The sequence below is a fragment of the Monodon monoceros genome, unplaced genomic scaffold (genome assembly GCF_005190385.1).
Source record: "Monodon monoceros isolate NGI ecotype Baffin Bay Population unplaced genomic scaffold, NGI_Narwhal_1 Super_Scaffold_15, whole genome shotgun sequence".
NCBI lineage: Eukaryota > Metazoa > Chordata > Mammalia > Artiodactyla > Monodontidae > Monodon > Monodon monoceros.
The window spans coordinates 45,517,480-45,537,375 of record NW_021703771.1 but is presented as its reverse complement, the minus strand read 5'-3'; the positions used below and the strand labels follow the sequence as shown (position 1 = coordinate 45,537,375).

At 34.9% G+C, this 19,896-nt stretch overlaps 1 protein-coding gene and 1 long non-coding RNA gene across 4 annotated transcripts in view; both read left to right on the top strand.

Annotated features, from left to right (window-relative positions):
• The window catches only part of ZUP1 (zinc finger containing ubiquitin peptidase 1), a 53,407-nt gene extending 42,642 nt beyond the window's left edge, over nucleotides 1-10,765 (top strand). Inside the window, exons 13-15 of one of the 3 annotated variants that reach the window (XR_003793720.1) lie at nucleotides 504-581; nucleotides 738-868; nucleotides 7,236-10,765. The gene's annotated coding sequence lies outside the window, so the exon portion shown is untranslated. Of the gene's footprint in view, nucleotides 1-503; nucleotides 582-737; nucleotides 962-7,235 lie in introns of those variants that run through there. The other 2 variants (XR_003793719.1, XR_003793721.1) reach the window with 2 other exon arrangements.
• A 333-nt stretch (nucleotides 10,766-11,098) lies between these two features.
• Nucleotides 11,099-13,982, top strand: LOC114896147. Its single transcript, XR_003793729.1, has 3 exons — nucleotides 11,099-11,174; nucleotides 12,450-12,617; nucleotides 12,781-13,982. It is a non-coding gene; the product is annotated as an uncharacterized LOC114896147 (long non-coding RNA).
• The last annotated feature ends 5,914 nt before the right edge of the window (nucleotides 13,983-19,896 follow it).

Genomic DNA, 19,896 nt, shown 5'->3' with positions numbered 1-19,896 from the left:
ATTGTAAGTTTACTAATTTTTTCCTTTAAGTTTCTTCCATTGATTTATGCTTCACAAGTTTTTTCCCATTTGGGAATTATGATCAGATTCACTTGTATTTTTCTAGTTATTCAAAATGATTTTATCTTAAATTATTTAACCAGTAAATACATATGGAATTAGTTTAGTGACTGAGATGTTATGGATAAAAGTATTTTTTCAACCAATAGTTAAATGATAGAACCATTAGATGATTATTTCACCTTTGAACCTCTGCTCTTTCATGTAAACTTTGTGATCTGGTAAATTATTAAATAGATGCATGTGTTTCATGTGAGTTCTCTATTTTGACATTCACGTTTGGTTAAAACCAAAGAATAAAGTTCACTTAGAAGGATAAAGGATTTTTACTTTTTAATCCCACATTTATTTGTAGATAAAGGAAAAGTACACACTACAGAAAACTCTCTCAAGGGATTTACAATTCATGCTGCATGCTTTCTGTTTTTCCCTTTATCTTACAGGCTACTAATGCAGAGAATCTCCCAAATCATTTTAATGTTTGAAATTTCAAAGTGTTTACAAAACTCATGGCAACGAATGTAAGCACTGTTCACTAATTTTGTTTACTAATAAAGTTTTATAATCAACATTAGCATGAGAAGTATGTATTAAAATATATATTTAAATATGCCCACAAATTTAGTAGATTTTTTATGATTCTTTTGCATTGATTCTACTCCTCATTTATGTCCCAGATAAAATTCAAGGGAAAATATTTCATCTTCCTTTGGAATACTCTGTCAAATGTTTCATTTTGCTCCACGGTCAAGTGATGTTTCCAGTCTCCGATGGTACCTAGTGGGACAAGCACATCAACAACAACTGGGTAAGAAATAGCACTATGAGGGCAAAAAGTTCCTCCAACCCACTTTAATCTCTTCTCCAACTTACTTCAGGCTGTTCTCAAGCCAGCTGTTAGTTCTCCATAGGCTTTGATACTTCACTTTCCTTTTACAGTTATCAGCTGAGAAACAAATTTAGGACGTAGTAAGGCTGAAAATAGGATTATAGTCCACTTCATTATCAGTTAGACTTCCAACAGCCACTACCATTAAATTATAACATTTCTTTAGGGAAAAAAAACCTTAAAATATATGAAGAGATTTGAAAACTTAAATATGTTTTACTAAATGCCAGGTACCATACTTGGCAAACTACATCTATCATGTAATATTAATTCTTAATACAACCCTTAAAACAAACCAGCAACGTATTATAAGGATTATGCACCATGATCAAGTAGAATTTACTTCTGGGATACAAAGATGGGTCAACGTATATCAATTAATTAATGTCATACCACATTTACAGAACAAAGGGAAGAAAACCTCATGATCATCTCAATAGAGAAAAAGCATTTTATAATATCCAACACCTTTTCACGATTTAAAAAAAACTCAAAAAATAAAGAATAGGGAGAAACTAAACATAAAAAGTCATATATGAAATAGCTACTGCTAACATCATAATCAATGTTTGAAGACTGAAAGATTTTCCACTAAGATCATGAACAAAGCAAGGATGCCTATTCACGCCATTTCTATCTAACATAGTACTGGAAGTCCTAGCCAGAAAAATTAGCTAGAAAAAGAAATAAAAGGCATCAGTTGGAAAGGAATAAGTAAAATTGTCTCTGGTCACAGACAACATGACTTTATACATAGTAAAACCTAAAGATTCCACACAAATATTATTAGAAGCAGTAAACAAATTCACAAAGTTGCATGATGCAAAACCAGCAGACAAAAATCAGTTGCATTTCTATACACGAGCAAGGAACAATCCAAAGAAAAAAATTCACAAAACAGTTCGATTTAACATTGCATTAAAAAGAATAAAATATTTAGGAATAAACTTAGTCAAGGAGGTTAAAACCTTGTATACTGAAAACTACAAAATAGTGCTAAACAAAACTAAAGAACCCAAATAACTAGACAATATCCCTTGTACATAAATTGGAAGATATAATAATGTCAAGATGTGAATACTACCCAAAGTGATCCACAGATTCAATGCAATCTTATGCAGTAGTCCACTAATATTTTTTGCACATAGAATAAATAATTTACTATAAAATTCACATAAAAATCTCAACAGACTCTGAATAGCCAAAACATTCTTGAAAAAGAACAAAGTTGGAGGCATTAGATCTCTTGATTTCAAAACTTACCACCAAATCAGTTATCAAAATATTGTGGTACTGACATTAAGACAGACAAATAGATCAATAGAACAGAATACAGAGTCCAGAAAGAAATTTTCACAATATCAAGCAAAATGAATTTTGACACAGGAATCAAGACCATATGATGGGGAAAAGACAGCCTTTTCAATAAATGCTGTTGAGTAAACTGGATATCTACGTGGAAAAGTGTATAAAGTTGGGCTCCTACTTATACCATATTGAAAAAATTAACTCAAAAAAGGAATATATTTAAACATAGATATTTTACCAAAGAAAATATGCAGTAAATCAAAAAGCACATGAAAAGATACTCAACATCACTAATCATTAGGTAAATACATGTCAAAAACCACAATGAGCTACCACTTCACACCCATTAGGATGGCTAGTTACAAAAAATTAAAATTAAAAAAATAACAAGTGTTGGTGAGAATGTAGAGAAATTGGAACCATCGTGCACTGTTTAGTGGGAATACAGAATGATGCAGTCACTATGGAGAGTAGTTTGAATAGTATGGTGGTTCCTCAAAACATTAAAAATACAGTTACCATGTAATACAATAATTCTGTGTGAGGGTAGGTACTCAAAAGAACAGAAAACAGGGACTCAAACAGATAGTTGCACTCTTATGTTCATAACAGCATTATTCACAATTGTCAAAAAGTGGAAGCAATCCATGTATCCATCCATGGACAAACGGATAAATAAAATGTGGTATATAAATACAATGGAATATTTTTCACCATTCAAAATGTAGGCAATTTCACAACATGGATGAATCGGGATGGTGTTATGCTAACTGAATTAAGCCAGTCAAAAACGTTTAAATACTCACTCACATGAGACCTTAGTATAGTAAAATTTATAGTGACATAAAATAAAATGGTGCTTGCCAGGGGATAGGAGGATGGGAGAATGGGGAGTTACTGATTTGGAGTACGAGTTTCAGTTTTGCAAGATGAAAAAAAAAAAACCTGGAGATGGGTGATGGTAATGGCTGCCCAACAATGTGTAGTTAATGGCGTGGAACTGTATGCTAAAAATGATTAAAGCAGTAAATTTTATGTTGTATTCTGATACAAGTTTTAATAAAACTATTGAGTGGGAAAACTGGAAAGAGAAACACCATGAACAATGGAAGTTCATCGGAAAGAGAGATTTAATTTATCTTGGAAAAGAGAGCAATTTTCAAGGAAAAAAGAACATTTCTTCCAATTCAAGTGGAAAGATAAGAAATGTCCCTGAAAAAGCTGGAAAATTCCTTTGAAAATGTGAAAGTAAGTTCCAAACTACAGAAACTTGAAAGATTTTCCATATTCAACAAAAATTGAACTTCACTGTCCTTGGTACTCGATAGACTCACAAGAAATTTACCTGGAGATGCAGGTTGGAGACAAGATGAATCGTCTTCTACGCCTGATGAGTACCTTAGTATTTATAATTTAAGTAAATTGTATTCCCCTTGTAGTCAGTGGAAAAGGTTGAGTGTGATGGGCTGAGTAAAATAACAGAACCCTCGTTATCAAATTATTTCTTCAAATAATGTTTGTATACAGTAACTAACAAAATCAAGACATGCAAGTATTTGAAGATATAAGAAAATGTAGCTAAAAACAGCAGAAACTAAGACAATAGAAATGAATGAAGATATTACACATACTGCAATTATCTGAAATAATTCAATTACTATGCTATGATATTCAAGGTATCAAAGACAAAATTTAAATTAAAATTTGACAGAACTGGAAACTATAAAAAATAATATAGCAGATTTACAAGAGATCCCAATGCATGAATAGAAATGAAGAACTTGGTGAGATTTACATTCTAGCCAAAAATATTGGGTTGAAATTACTATATAAAGTAAATCTTATTATCTGAACAGTAAAAATGTATACAGTTTTAAAACATAAAAATCGAAGTGACTGCCTAGATGAACTAAATCAAAATTGCATACCCTGAACGCTATTTTTTTTTCACTTGAACAATGGTTGCATTGGTGTTCACTTTGTAGATTCATTATTATGTACACATATGGTCATGAGCTTGGGTAATTTATTTTACTTGATAATTTAAGTTTTTTTTTTAAAAAAGAGAGCTAGCATAGGAGACAACAGAAAGACTGGATTATTCACAAATATGAGTTTCAGCAGTAAAATCCTGAGGATTCCTGCTAAATATTGCCAGAGATCTCTGACATGTGTCTGCCGGGCTTTCTGCCTGCATTTTAGGAAAAGTAGAAACTCCATGACCCACTGTAAGGAGTTCCTCAAGCATTGCTTGTGTTCTGGAGAGAATCTGATGGGAAACTACGTTGTTTTAAATAAGGATCCAGATAATTTAACGGTGACCAGAATAATGCTTATAAATTAGCAATAATAAACAAAAGATTCACTTATCTGCTTATTCAAAAGCAGATCATCTGAGGATATGGTGGTAACTGGCCATTTAGCCATGACTACCACATGATTTTTCCTCGACTTTTACCAAGAGTTAATAAATAACACTCTCCTTTGTTATGTTTTTACAGTGCTATATCCTCTCTCTCAACAACTTTCTCTTCATATCATTAAAAAATTAAAGTGATACTAGTTTATGTTAATATTTACTTCTTTAAGTAAATTAATCATTTGAGAGTGCTTTACAGCTACATAGTCAGTATTTGTTGGCCCAAGCAATACATCTTCCCATTGTGGTCTGTCTTATTTGTATTTAAATCCATGACTGTTTTGTTATATGGTCAGTGGCAATTAAGCTTTCTGATGAATTTTAAAGGCCAAAATTCTTGTAATGATCTTTTCAGTAAATTAGCATCCATGTAATCCTTAGATTGCAAAAATAAAAACAGGTTTATTCATGGGGATTATCCCAATAAAATTTAAAATCTTGATATCAGTTTAGTAAATAAGGCAGCTCCAATTATACTTTGTGCTTTAAAAGGAAAGTTTCTCAGACTCACAGGAATAGACAGACTTGTAGCTGCCAAGGGGGAGGGGGCTGAGGGAGGGATGGAGTGGGAGGTTGAGGTGAGCAGATGTAGGCTATTATATATAGGATGGATAAACAACAAGGTCCTACTGTATAGCACAAAGACCTGTACTCAATATCCTATGATAAACAATAACGGAAAAGAATATTTTAAAAATGTCTATATACATGTATAACCGAATCACTTGTTTTACAGAAGAAATTAACACAACATTGTAAATCAACTCTACTTCAATATAAAATTATAAATAAGGCTGTGATAAACATGAAAAAATAAACTTTCTGATCTTTCTATTACTATTTTGTGACTAGTTCAAGATGAAATGGCTATTATACTTGAGAATATAGCTAATTAAAACATGCTTTTTGGTGAGACTGTTATTTATTTGCCATCATTGTATCCAAGTCTTGTTTTTTCCCTCCATTTGAGGCCTAGGAGTGGAAGAAATAATAAAAGGAGAATTTATTAATGAGACAAACGATATGTGATTGTCTATCATGTTAAAATTTTAGAGTAAGTGACAACCTTAGGCTAAATTACAGAAAGCTCTTACTTCCTTATACTACACTTACTTTGGTGTGGAAGGCAAGGGGGAAAGTAATTTACCTCTAAATTTAGAATTTATATAGGGACCACATTAGTGTAAAATGGTTGTTGTATTCTGAATTGTATATCACATGAACTTTCTCTGGGCTCTTTTAACAGCTTTATTGGGAGAATATTTATTTAATTTTAAAAATTTTTCTTAATTGAAGTATAGTTAATTTACAATGTTGTGTTAGTTTCTGGTGTACAGCAAAGTGATATATATATTCTTTTTCATATTATTATCAATTATAGGTGATTATAAAATATTGAATATTGTTCCCTGTGTTATACAGTAAGACCCTGTTGTTTATCTCTTTTATATATAGTAGTTTGTATCTCTTTTATATATAGTAGTTTGTATCTAACCCCAGACTCCTAATTTATTCCTCCCCTATCCTCTTTCCCCTTTGGTAACCATAAATTTGTTTTCTAAGTCTGTGAGTCTGTTTCTCTTTCGTAAATGTTTATTTGTATCATATTTTAGATTCCATATATAAGTGATATCATATGATAGTTGTTTTTCTCTTTCTGGCTTACTTCAGTTAGTATGATAATCTTTACTCTAAATAGCATTATTTCATTCTTTTTTATGGCTGAGCAGTATTCAATTGTGTATAAATGCCACATCTTCTTTATCCATTCATCTGTTGATAGACACTTAGGTTGCTTCCATGTCTTGGCTATTGTAAGTGCTGCTATGAACGTTGAGGTGCATGTATCTTTTCAAATTAGAGTGTTCTCTGGATATATGCCCAGGAGTGGATTGCTGGATCACACGGTAATTCTATTTTTAGTTTTTTAAGGAACCTCCATACTGTTTTCCATAGTGGCTGCACCAATTTATATTCCTTTCAACAGTGAAGGAAGCTCCCCGTTTCTTGGGGGAAATTAATATACCATAAAATTCATCCCTTTTGTGTGTAAGATTCAATGATACTTAGTCATTTACAGAGTTGTGCAACCATCAGCACAATTCAATTTTAGTACAATTCCATCAACTCCCCAAAGTCCACATGTCCTGTGATAGTTAATCCCCATTCTCATGCCCCAGACCAGGCACATACTCAACTACTTCTGCACCCATTGATTTGTCTTTTTCTGGACATTGAAGTTCATTCATGCTGTAGCATGTATCAATATTTTGTTCATTTTTATTCCTGAAGGGTATACCAAGGTATGGATACACCACATTTTGTCTATCCACTAGTTGATAGACATTTGAATTGTTTCCACTTTTCGCTACAGTGATTAATGTTGCTATGAACATTCATGGGCAAGTCTTTGAGAGAACATATATTTTCATTCCTTTTGGGTAGACATCTAGAAGTAGAAATGCCAAACTGTTTTCTAAAGAGACTGTCCATTTACATCCCCACCATATGTGCGGATTCCCATTTCCTTATATCTTTGCTGATGCTTGTTCTTATCAGTCTTTTTTGTTGTAGACATTATGGGGGTATGAAATGGAATGTCTTTGTGCTGCAGAAGATTCAAGAATATTGTAAAGGATTATCAAATCAAAATATTAAGTAATAGTGCTGTGCAGAACCACACTGAGGCAAGAAAGAAAGTCAGTACTTATTTAAAATTTGGATATTTGTTTACCATCAATTTTACATTAATTTTTATATTTTTAAGTATTGCACTAAAATAGTATTTATCTGGATTGCTGAGTTTTTGGTGCCTCTTTAAATCTTCACCTAAGGTAAGTGCCTCAGTCACCTCCCTGTACTCCATGGTAGTTCAAAAAGGCACTCAGGGTTACCTGGCGTCCATCACCAAGAACATTAAGTAGAAAGGCCTGGAGGTGGCATCACATAGAGCTTTCAGGTAAGGAAACGTTTTTGCATAAATGAAGGTGCTCAATGGACAAGTAAAATGAAGCCATATTATTGACAGCCTCAACCAGATACTTAATATAAATAATAAGAAACCTGAAAATTATTGGAATGTGAGCTGCTACCACATGCCCAAGATGTTAAAAAATAGGTAATTGGCTTTGACCATAGCAGTGTAAACATATTTAATGTGATATAATCATTAAATGAATATGAAGTATACTCCAAATTTGGTGGTATCTTTTTTTATTTTAAGCATTTTATTTGGTTGTATCTTTAATATATTGATTCTTGTGGAACTCTGACTATTTTGAAAATATGGATCCAGAACATTTACCACCTATAACTTTTGAATATATATATTTTTAAACTTCTTAATATTAATTTGGATGTGTCTTCTAACATTAAAATTTTGTCCTTATAGCATGTGATGAATTCATGCCTATTTATCTAAAGGCCCTTAAGAAGTTAGGACCTGTTACCAAATGTGTTTGCTTTAAAAGGTAAAGATTAATGCTAACGTCTTTAAAACTGTCACAAAAGGAAAGGGTTAGGCACATTCTCAAAGGTATGTATTTAATGTCTTTTTTTTTTTTTTTTTTGCTATTATCAACTAGTTTTGTGGGATTCTACTTGAGATAGGAAGTGTCTCTGTGTACACGTAATTTTTTACATTGGGAGGTTGGGATTTCTCTCTTTCTGACATTGGTGCTCAATTCATAATGAATCAACACACTTTGAGGCTGCCCGAGGGAGCTTGAACAGAAGGGGGGAAATTTGAAGATTTAATATTTAATCCTGAATATTTTAGTCCACCACAAAATTTAACACATTTCTCAGTATGAAAATGTATGAGGTGGTTCTGATGAAACAGAGGTGAAAATGAGAATAATAGGTTCTTCTACTAACGGTGGGAGCTTGAAAAAAATTCACATAACCTCTGATCCTCAGTTTTCTCACCCGGAAGATGAAAATCCTGTATATGAAAAATATATTTAAAAAGGAAAATTAATAAACAAATTCAAAACTGGTCAGTTAACAGTGAACTTCTTCACAGGGCTTTGTCTACAAATCCAGCCCACCTTTCCCACTTGCACCTTATTCCACCTGCTCTACACAGCCAAATTACAGTAAAGAAGTCTACTGCTGTGGACTGAATGTTTGTGTCCCCCCAAAATTTATATATTAAATTATAACCCCCATGGTGATGATGTTAGGTGTTAGGGCCTTTGGGAAGTGATGAATGGGATTAGAGTCCTTATAAAAGAAGGCCTTGGAATCTCCCTTGCCTCTTCTGTCATGTGAAGTACAGAGAGAAGACAGCCAAGAAAGCAGATTTCACCAGACATGAATCTGCCCTTGTCATAACCTAATAAAGTTAGTTTTACAACATGCTTATAGATTCCTGACTGAACTTTTTAAAAATAAACTATGTTAACTGTTTTCACGGAAAGTTTAGGAGACATACACACACACACACACATCAGATAGCTCCTCTGATCAATACAAAGAAGCCATAGATCAATGTCACAAAGTGTGGCTGAAGACCCCCCCACAAATCTCAGTCTTCAGGACCTCACCCAAAACCTGAGAAATTAGAATCTCTGTGGGGTGGAGCCTTGAAATCTGTCTTTTCACACACTCACCCGGACATTTCTATACACTTAACATTTCAAAAAACTGCTGTTACAGTATATGTGTATTTAGTTTGGAAGAGAACTTTGTCTCACTAACAGAAGGTCATTTGGGGAAGGTAAAGTCTCAGATGATTTGTGTAAAAAATGGTAAGAAATATGTTTTTCATATTGACAGGAGCATCTACATATATATATATTGTGAAACAACTAAACCAGTTAATCAACTGGAATATAATAAAATATTGTTCAGGGTTACATATCAGAAATCTTGGTTCTTCCACAGATGAATTTAGGTTCATCAGTTTACCTCTCTTCTTGGAATACATGATAGTTCAATAAAATTACACATAAAAGTGCTTTCTATGTTAACAGGACAACAGGAGGACACTTAAGGAACATGTTCAGATGAATGAGTTTATATGACAAAGTGTGTCACATTTTGGAAATAATTAGGTAAAATACTTGTGCTATTTAGGGTCATGCACTTGGGCTAGCTAATTTAATTATATAGGTTGTGACTCACTCTCTCACTTAAGACCCATGATTTCCTGCAAATGTATTTGAGGCTTAAAAATAGCAAGAGTGAAATTCCAACTCCAAAGTGTCAGTTGGCATTTAAGTCTACAGTTGAAAGATAGACAAGCGAACTCTTCAGAGTTGGAGGGTGGTCACCATAATGGGTCAATTACAGCAGCTAAGAGGGTAGCTATGGTAATACACTTTAATACAAATCATCCTTTAAAATTGGGTTAACAACTTTCTTTCCTGAATAAGAAGGATATAATAGGTCATGAGAGGCCAATGCTCCCATGGTGAAAACCAGTAAAAAACAGGTAAAGTACAAAAATTAAATTTAAAAATCCCTTAGATCTCTGGAAACTATAATTACTAGATAAACTAAAAGTCTAGAGAGGGAGAGCCCTTTGTAGGTGAAGCATCCTTAGTTGTCTTTTCAGGGTGCATGTGCCAATGCTGGGCTTTGGGGCCAGAATTTGAAACTTTAGGGCAGCAGGAGATTATAAAGAACTAAAATCAGCACTTCCAAAAAGGAGAACTAAATACTCCCATTTTTAAGGACTCATGAAAGATACTTACTGGGCAGTCAGTGGAAGGAGGATAAACCAAAGGTAGACTTGAATTATATTAAAATAGCAACTCAGTCCCCAAACAACTTAATCCTTGAAAATGAGCTAAAAGGCAAGACAAGAATATCAAAGAGTTTCCAGTTCTACAGTCAGACCTGGTTTTGCATCATAATGCTAATGCTTACTAAATATTTGCCCTTGGGAATTTTAGTTCACCTCCCTACACCTCTTGTTTTCTTATTTAGGATATGGCACTTACCTCATTCATTTTTTGTTAATAATAAAGGAGATAATTCATGTGAAAATCTAACTCCATTCTGGTATGCGGAAGGTGCCAATATTTATTTATTTTTACATCTTTATTGGGGTATAATTGCTTTACAATGGTGTGTTAGTTTCTGCTTTATAACGAAGTGAGTCAGTTATACATATACATATGTTCCCATATCTCTTCTGTCTTGCGTCTCCCTCCCTCCCACCCTCCCTATCACACCCCTCTAGGTGGTCACAAAGCACCGAATTGATCTCCCTGTGCTATGCGGCTGCTTCCCACTAGCTATCTATTTAACGTTGGTAGTGTATATATGTCCATGCCACTCTCTCACTTTGAGTCACGTACCAAAATGTTCATTGCAGCTCTATTTACAATAGCCAGGAGATGGAAGCAACCTAAGTGTCCATCGACAGATGAATGGATAAAGAAGATGTGGCACATATATACAATGGAATATTACTCAACCATAAAAAGAAACGAAATTGAGCTATTTGTAATGAGGTGGATGGACCTAGAGTCTGTCATACAGAGTGAAGTAAGTCAGAAAGAGAAAGACAAATACCGTATGCTAACACATATATATGGAATTTAAGAAACAATGTTTATTTTTTTAAGCACAAGATTTCATTTCCATTGCTAATCCAAACCCTGTTTGAGACGTAAAAAAGGAGAAAGGAGGAGAAAAGGAACGTTTCTCTTCAGACCTATAACATTCCTAAGCCAACACTTGTGGAAGTTACGAGCACTTCAATCAAAGGAGTTCAGAAAGACGGGAGGTGTTGAACCAGGGGTGGGGCACAAGGGATGAGAAATTCTTTTCTATGTAAGAATCAGAGCCTTTTATATCCTAGTTTAAAGCAGCACCTTATGAAAATCACTGTTTTTCTTAAGAAAGATAAACAGAGTGATGAGCAATTGAAATGAAAGCAAGTGAGGCAGCCAGCCTTCCTACGTTGGCCATGAATCAGCAGAGTGATACAAGTGAGTGCAGAATCTGATGGTTGGAGCTGGTGGCATCCACTCCACTGCTGGCCTCAGACTAAATGCATTGCTTCTCCTTCAACCAGACTTAATACCAGAAACCCAGATTACAGAGGAGCAGGCAAAAATCCAGGTGCAGAAGTAAGCAGTTAGAAATGTAACTGAAAAAATATCCTATTCACAATAGCTAGAAATACTATCTAGCTAGAAATACATGCTTAAGAATAAACTTAAGAAATGAGCAAGGCTTTTATAAGAACTAAGCTCTTTATCAAATGATATGAAAGAAAATACAGATAAATTATGAGCATACAATATTTCTGGTTGGGAAGACTCATTTGTAATGATGTCAGATTTTAAATTACTTTTTAAGTGTAAAGCAGTATTTAAAAAATTCCAACATTATTCCTTATGAGAGTTTAATAATTTATTTTAAATTAAAATGTCAATTCCTTGGAAAGAAAAGTATATCAGCAGAATAACGTGTCATTATACATGAGTCAATTATGTACATATAAATATTTATAAATGATAATGTCTCTTTTTATCAGTAAGTTAATGATGGACCATTCAATAAGTGATGTTGGGTCAGTTTGTTATCTATATCAAAAAATTGTTTTCTTACAACATAAGAATAATATCCAGAGTAAATAAACATATGATTTGTAAATACATGAAAATATTTGAATAGCGATCCTTCTAATTAAATCTCAGAAGCTAAAGGCCATAAAATAAAAGATCGATTCATTTGACTATATGAAAATTAAAATTTTAAATATGAAAAAGATCACAACCAGTGTTTTTTTAATTGACATGAATTCTATTTCAGGATAACGAATTCATCAGATTTTATGATCTCTTTTGCTCAAGAACTCAGGAATTACTAAAAGTAAAGTAAAAGTATTCCATAATTATATGCCAAAACAGTAAGAGGAATCCACTTTTAATCTGAAACTGAGGAATCCCTGGAAATGAACAGGCTACAGATGCCAAAGATGTAAATACACTATATTAATATTTATTATTCACTGAGGTTTTTCAGAAATGATCCAATGACAGTTAAAGATTAAAGTCTGTAAGTAAATGTATTTTTTCTGAAAGTGCTATATAGGAGGTTTTTTGTGCTGAGCTTAGAATTCTATTCTTAATTTATATCCCAGGTGAACTTAAAGGAAATCCTTCATCTTCCTGTGGAAAAGCTTGTGAAATTTGGATTCTGCTCCAGATTCATGTGATCTTCTAGTCTCCAATTGAATATGAGAAGAAAAACAAAAAGATGGCTTCAGTGAAGCTTTGGGGGAACAGGAACATGATAGCTTAGTGTTGGATAAAACATTATTTTCCCAATTTTATTTTTATTTCCACTAAGTTCCTAGTTACTCTTCCACATAGCCATGGCTCTGCCACCTTATGGCAAGAAGGCAAACTTATCATTGGAATTATACTATTGTTAGATTTAATTAGCCTCCCTACTCAGCTGTCAGCCACCTGGGAAAAAGGAAAATTAATAAAATAGGATCACAAAATTTTCCACGCTAACATTGGTTATTGTATCTTACAGTCCTTTAAAAATTCCATAAGATCATATATCATTGAGCTAACATTTACTGATGAGGGCAAGCAAGGGACAAGACCAGATATCTTTGAGCTAATATCTACTGATGAGGACATGGGTGGTCAGAGAGGTTATAAAAAGCAGCCCACATTTACACAGTTTATAATGGCAGACTTGAATTCACTCCATCATTTCCTTATTTAAGTATGAGACAGCCTTAAACTAAACTTACAGAGATACAAAGTTGCCATGACAAATAGAAGCTGATAGGAGAAGCCAGAAAATAAGCACTGATTTTAGAAACACACTGAATTGAGAATAAACAACTAAAATAAACTGAAACACTGAACAAATGGAAAACACAAACAAAAACCTAGTGCAGGAGTGGAAAAGCCAATGCAAATTATGTTCAGCCAGGTAACCCCCAAGAGAGAAGTGTTTGTGTATCTGCAGAGTAACCATGGGTATATGCTTCACTTCCACAAAGATATTTTGCTCCTACTATCAATATTTTTCTTCTTAGCCATTTCAGTCTCTAATTTTCAGGTTTTGTTAAAGTCATAGAAACACAGAAAGTTTTCTTTTTTCAAAAACCAAAACATGCAAAGCAGTTGACAATCGCCTTAGAATCTTGAACACAATAGAATGTGCTGGGGCAAACAGGAAAGAGTATGTGCCCTCATCAGGTAGGCTGCATTGTTACCAGTGCTTCATATTTTCAAGAAGAGGGAAAGAGACAACCTGAGAGGAAAGGAAAGAAATACTAACTTAGAGAAGTCAAAGTCAACATTTATTGCTATTTGACATAGAGGCATATTACCCTATAATTAATTGCAATATCAATGTCTATAATTCTATTATTACACATTTTCTATGTACTAAGTTAGAAGATCATAGAATATAATTTAGAATGATTGTATAAAATAATAAAAATATTTTAACGTTCATATTTATCAGTCTCACAAAGAATTTATTCTAAACACTCAATTACCATGTAAATGAGATGTTACTATAAATTTCTATGATACGAGATTCTGGTGTAATGAAAAACATGTAATAGTCCCTTCCAATAAGAAAAGAAGTACAAATTTTGCTGTTAATTCTCCCCGGGCGGAGGTTCAGGACACACCATTGAGGTGATGTAAGAGCAGCCAGTGATGGCCAAAAGATCCTGTGGCCAATGTCAGTGAGGCAACAAGGTAAACAGGAAATGAACAACAGTTTTGCCTCCAGCACGGCTCTAAGCACTGGTAGATTTTCAAGAGCCAGGCAGTAGACCAGGTGATTTTAGGTTACTGATCAGATACCTTCAGGAAGCAAATAATGTAGTCTCATGAAGACCACCAGGCAGAAATATTGGAAAATAAACTGTCTAGAGAAGGGAAGGGGACCATGGGGGCTCCCGTTTTTGGAAACTCTGACGAGAAACCCAGCACTTTGCACTTTGGTTCATTTGTACCACAACCCAAGACAACCATACACTGCTGAATTTCACCTTTGGGAAGGAAATGGCCTTGTCTTCTTTTTATCCCAAGCTGGCTTTTCAGAATATTTTTGTAATTTGCTCTTTGGGCATGTTCTGAAATGTGGCCTGTCTCACAGCATCATCCATGGTCTCCTCACTCAGTTCTTTTCCCAGAAATTTGCAGACTTCAACACAGAACTTCTGAGATCCCCAAATAAATCAGAGTATGATAAATTATGAAAATTATAAGAAGAAAGACATACAAATGGCACAGTGAAATGTCACCATCAGAGTAAAAAATGTAGGTGCTGGCTTAAAATACAGAGTTGCACGGTTAGAAGTGACTTCCTGTCAAGGTATATTCATCTTTCATTTGTCTACAGTTACAGTGTTCATTTGGGTATATATATATATATATTTTTTTTTTTTTTTTTTTTTTTGCGGTATGCGGGCCTCCCACTGCTGCGGCCCCTCCCGCTGCGGAGCACAGCCCCCGGACGCGCAGACCCAGCGGCCACGACCCACAGGCCCAGCCACCCCGCAGCACGCGGGACCCCCCCCCCCCCCCCCAGCACCGGGGGCCCCCCCCCCCCCCCCCGGACCGGGGCACGAACCCGCGTCCCCTGCGTCGGCAGGCAGACTCCCAACCACTGTGCCACCAGGGAAGCCCTGGGTATATTTTAAAGGTGCTTATATTTCATTTTATATGTGCTCACTGCAGAAACATTTTGGGAGTAGTTGCTATTTGTCAGACACCACCACCCTGAGTAATGGCGCAAATGAACTAAGGAATAACAATGACAGAACTGCTGGAAGTTGTGTTCAAGGACCTATGGAGGACCTATGGGGAATTTCAGAGAATTTCCAACAAGAAGATAAATTTGTTCTGGGTCTTAAAGGAAAAACAGGGATTCTCTAGATAGGCAAAACTGGAGAACATAGTCTAGAGAAATGAAGTAGTATATGCAATCTGTCTTTGCATGGAAAGTGTGAGATGCCTGGTCACAGAAATGGTAGAAGTTGAGGATCCCTGGAGCTTGACGGGGACAGGAGTAGGATGGGAAACTTGGGAGATGTGGCTGGAGGAGCTGGATGGGGCCATATTGTGAGAGCGTTGCAAAGCCAGCCAGATACTTGAATTTTTTTTTTTGGTGAGTGATTTGGACTCAAAAGGAGAGTCCAGGGCAGACTTTAACCAAAGCTAGCTAAAAGTATTCAGCAGGTCAAAGCCAACAGTTCTTGTCTTCATTGCAATCTTTCTTTTCTTTCCTGCTGAGAGATCTCTGGTGGTGTTCTGGCAAGTGTCTAGCTCAATAATGGAATAATCCTGATTGATCCAAGAGATCCCCATGGCAATTCCATTCTCCTTTACAACAGAGTGGTCTATGTCAGTCATGTGACTGAACTTTGTAGTTGAATGGAAATTGAAAGTCAAATAGAAGCTTCTGACCAATTTTCCATCACCATTTATTGAATAGACTGCCATTTCCCCATTGTATATTCTTGGCTTCTTTGTCATAAATTAATTGACCATATATGTCTGGGTTTATCTCTGACCTCTGTATTCTGTTCCACTGATCATTGTGTCAGTTTTTATACCAATACCATAATTTTTTATTATTAGAGATTTGTAATATAGTTTGAATACCGGAAGTGTGATGCTTCCAGCTTTGTTCTTTTTTCTCAAGATTGCTTTGGCAATTGCGGGCTATTGTGGTTTCATACAAATTTTTTTTTAAATAAATTTATTTATTTATTCTTTTGGCTGTGTTGGGTCTTCAATTCTGTGCGAGGGCTTTCTCTAGTTGCGGCGAGCGGGGGCCACTCTTCATCGCGGTGCGCGGGCCTCTCACTGTCGCAGCCTCTCTTGTTGCAGAGCACAGGCTACAGACGCGCAGGCTCAGTAGCTGTGGCTCATGGGCCCAGTTGCTACGCAGCATGTGGGATCTTCCCAGACCAGGGCTCGAACCCGTGTCCCCTGAATCAGCAGGCAGATTCTCAACCACTGCACCACCAGGGAAGCCCTCATACAAATTTTAGAAATGTTATTCTATTTCTGAAAAAAGTAAGTAAAGTTTTCAATTGTATTGAATTGGTAGATTGTATTGGTAGCATGGACTTTTTGAAACTATTAATTCTTTCAGTCCATTAGCATGCAATATCTTTTTATTTATTTGTGTCATTTTTTATTTCTTTTAGCAATGTCTTACAGTTTTCAATGTATAGGTGCTCACCTCCTTGGTTTAATTTATTCCTAGGTATTTTATTCTTTTTTAAATTCTTTTTGATACAATTGTAAATGAGATTCTTTTTTAACTTCTCTTTCTGTTAATTTGTTTCTTGTGTGAAGAAATGCAACATAATTTTGTATATTGATTTTTTATTCAATGCCTCTACTGAATCACCAAAGCAACACTTATCAACACACTCTGTAAAGTGTTTCCACGATTTCAGTTCTATTACGATGTCCCCCATATAAACCAAGCTTAATATCTGCTAAGTCCAGATGGTACCTGTAAAACTAATTGTTTTTCCAAACCCAAACTAATTTTTAATAAATAATTCAATAGTAATGCATTCCATCTCAAAATTCTTTGGAGCTTTTTATTTCTTTTAACCACTCTAAGGATGCCAGTGAACTTCCCCAAGATGTTTGTTTGTTTATATTTTCACCTTAAAACAAGTAAAGATAAAATCAGCGTTCTTAGTTCCTTTTTCGCACTGAAGGGCTGTGTTTTTTTCTGATCATGATAGTAGTGATTCAAATTAATCCTGCAGCTCCTTTTCTGTTAACCGTAATTCAAGTAAGATTTCATTTTACGATTTTGTGTGACTCCTCTGCTTCTCTTTCCTTAGCTTGCTCTCATAGAGCTTTACCTTCAGAAGTATAGACAAATTTAGAGCTCAAGGTCCCTTTCACCTCCCTTTTTTCCCTTATTGTATAGCATAGGTCTTCCTATAGAATGTTGAGTAAAAGTAGTGATAGCTGGCATCCTTGTCCTGTTCCTCACTATAAATGTCTATTGCATTTGATATTTGTGGTACTTTTGGTAGTCTCTGTTATCAGGTTAAAGAAGTTCCCTCATCTCCCGAGTTTATTAGTAGTTTCTATTATGAATTGCTGCTGAATCTTATTGGATGCTTGTTCTGCAGTAATGAGATAATTCAGGCTTTCTCTTATATTCTAGTAATAAGAGTGAACCACACTAATAAATGTTTAAAACAGTCTTTATGCTTGAAATAAACCCACCTTGGTCATGGTGTATTTTTTAACATTGCTGTATTTGTTTTGCTTATAATTGGTTTATGATTTTTTCATTAATATGCCATCAACGTTCTGAAAGATGTGTGATGTCAACAATCTTACAAATGTCACTACTCAACTGATTTACATCCATGATAGATTTGATACACTTTATAGTGAATCCAGGGGAGACTCACTAATCTCCTCTCCAAGATGAGTAAGAACTCAGCAGGCTGGACTGAGAACTGGTATGCGATGTCTCAAACACCTGGGCAGTTTTAAGGGTAAAGAAAAGATTTAAGATTTTATGGTTGCAGTGCTTGACCTAAAACTAAGCAAACTGAGATGTCACCAACTTCTAGGCAGAAAAAAAACAATAATAGATGTGCTAAGAATTTTACAGAGTAAAAGACTCCAGGGATAAAGCAATGTGTTACTACTTTGGGGAAAGTAAACAAGGTCATGATTTTCAAACTAGGTGGTAAAAATAGGGACTGCAACATATTCATGAAAATCAGGAATAATCTGTTTTTTTTTTTGTATTGACTTAAACTCCAGTGTACCTTTGAGCAGCATTACCCACTCAGTACAAATTGCTGAAATGGCACTAATCAACCCATGTTCTAAAAAGCACAATTTAAAAATAAGGTGTTTTTTTTTGCAGTGTAAGATTTGAGGATAATTTATTTTAATTTAAAATTATTGCATTATTATAGAGAAATATAAAGCAATTAGAGTAATTGAAAGACATATTAGGAATTAGTTCTGACTGAGATAATCTGATAATAAAAATCTTGCTGGGTTTTCAAACATATTTTGTTCCATCTCCTACTATTTATGAAATATCAGCTGTTGGCTCAGTATTTGGCTTCTTCATATGTGCCAGCAGAAATGACAGCATATGCATTTCAAATGGCCTTATATCATAGAAATTCAAGATATATTTAACTCTTTTCTGATCCTCAAAAGTTCTATAAATGTGGGTAGGCTACTGTCAATGTCTAGAACAGGCACGTCTGTACATGTGTATTACCAAACCAGAGTGAAGACTGAAACAGGTGTCCCACTCTTCAAACTTACCAGATTTTAGACATGTTATAGTAAAGACATTATCATCTCTAATTTCAAAATCATCTAGATTTGTTAATCCCTTTGAATTTTCTACATAGACTATCACGTCATTTGAAAATGACATGATTTTCCCATCTATATACCTTTTTTTGCCTTTTCTTGCTTTATTGTCCTAGCTAGGCTTTTCCAGTACTATGCTGAAGTGTTGAGAATGGACTTAAATATCCAATTACTATTACAGTTTTGCTGACATATGTTTGGATATTTATCTCATGCATCAAAGCTACTGAGCAGTATGCTACCTTACTGACTCCTTTGGTTTTGCTCCAGAACCTGCCCTGATGGCTGTGGTTTAGACTAGCAATTATTTAATTGAGTTGAGGTATTGTATTAGTTCCCCAGGGCTGCTGTAACAAAATACTGACGTACAGATGGCTTAAAGCAAAAGGAATTTATTGCCTCACAATCTGGATCTAGAAGTCCAAAATCAAAATGTCAGTAGGGACATACTCTCTTTAAAAACTGTAGAAGAGAATCCTTCCTTGCCTCTTCTAGGTTCTGGTGTTTGCCGGCCATTTTTTTGTATCCTTTGGCTTATAGAAGCATCATGCCAAACTTAGCCTCTGTCATCACATGACTGTCTTTAACCTAGTGTCTTTCCTCTTCTCATGAGCACATCAGTATTATTGGATGAGATGCCCTTCCTACTCCAGTATTTGAAAAAACAAAACCTAATTACATCTACAATGACCTTATTTCAAATAATGTCACATTTGAGGTAAGGGAGTTTAGGACTTACACATACCCTTTGAGGATAATTCAGCCATAATAGGTATAATAGATTTTTTCCCCTGTCCATCGCATCCTCTCTAGGACGTTACAGCTTTCTATATGCTGTGTTTGTACTCCATGGCTATTTTGCTTGGACCATAGTTTGACTG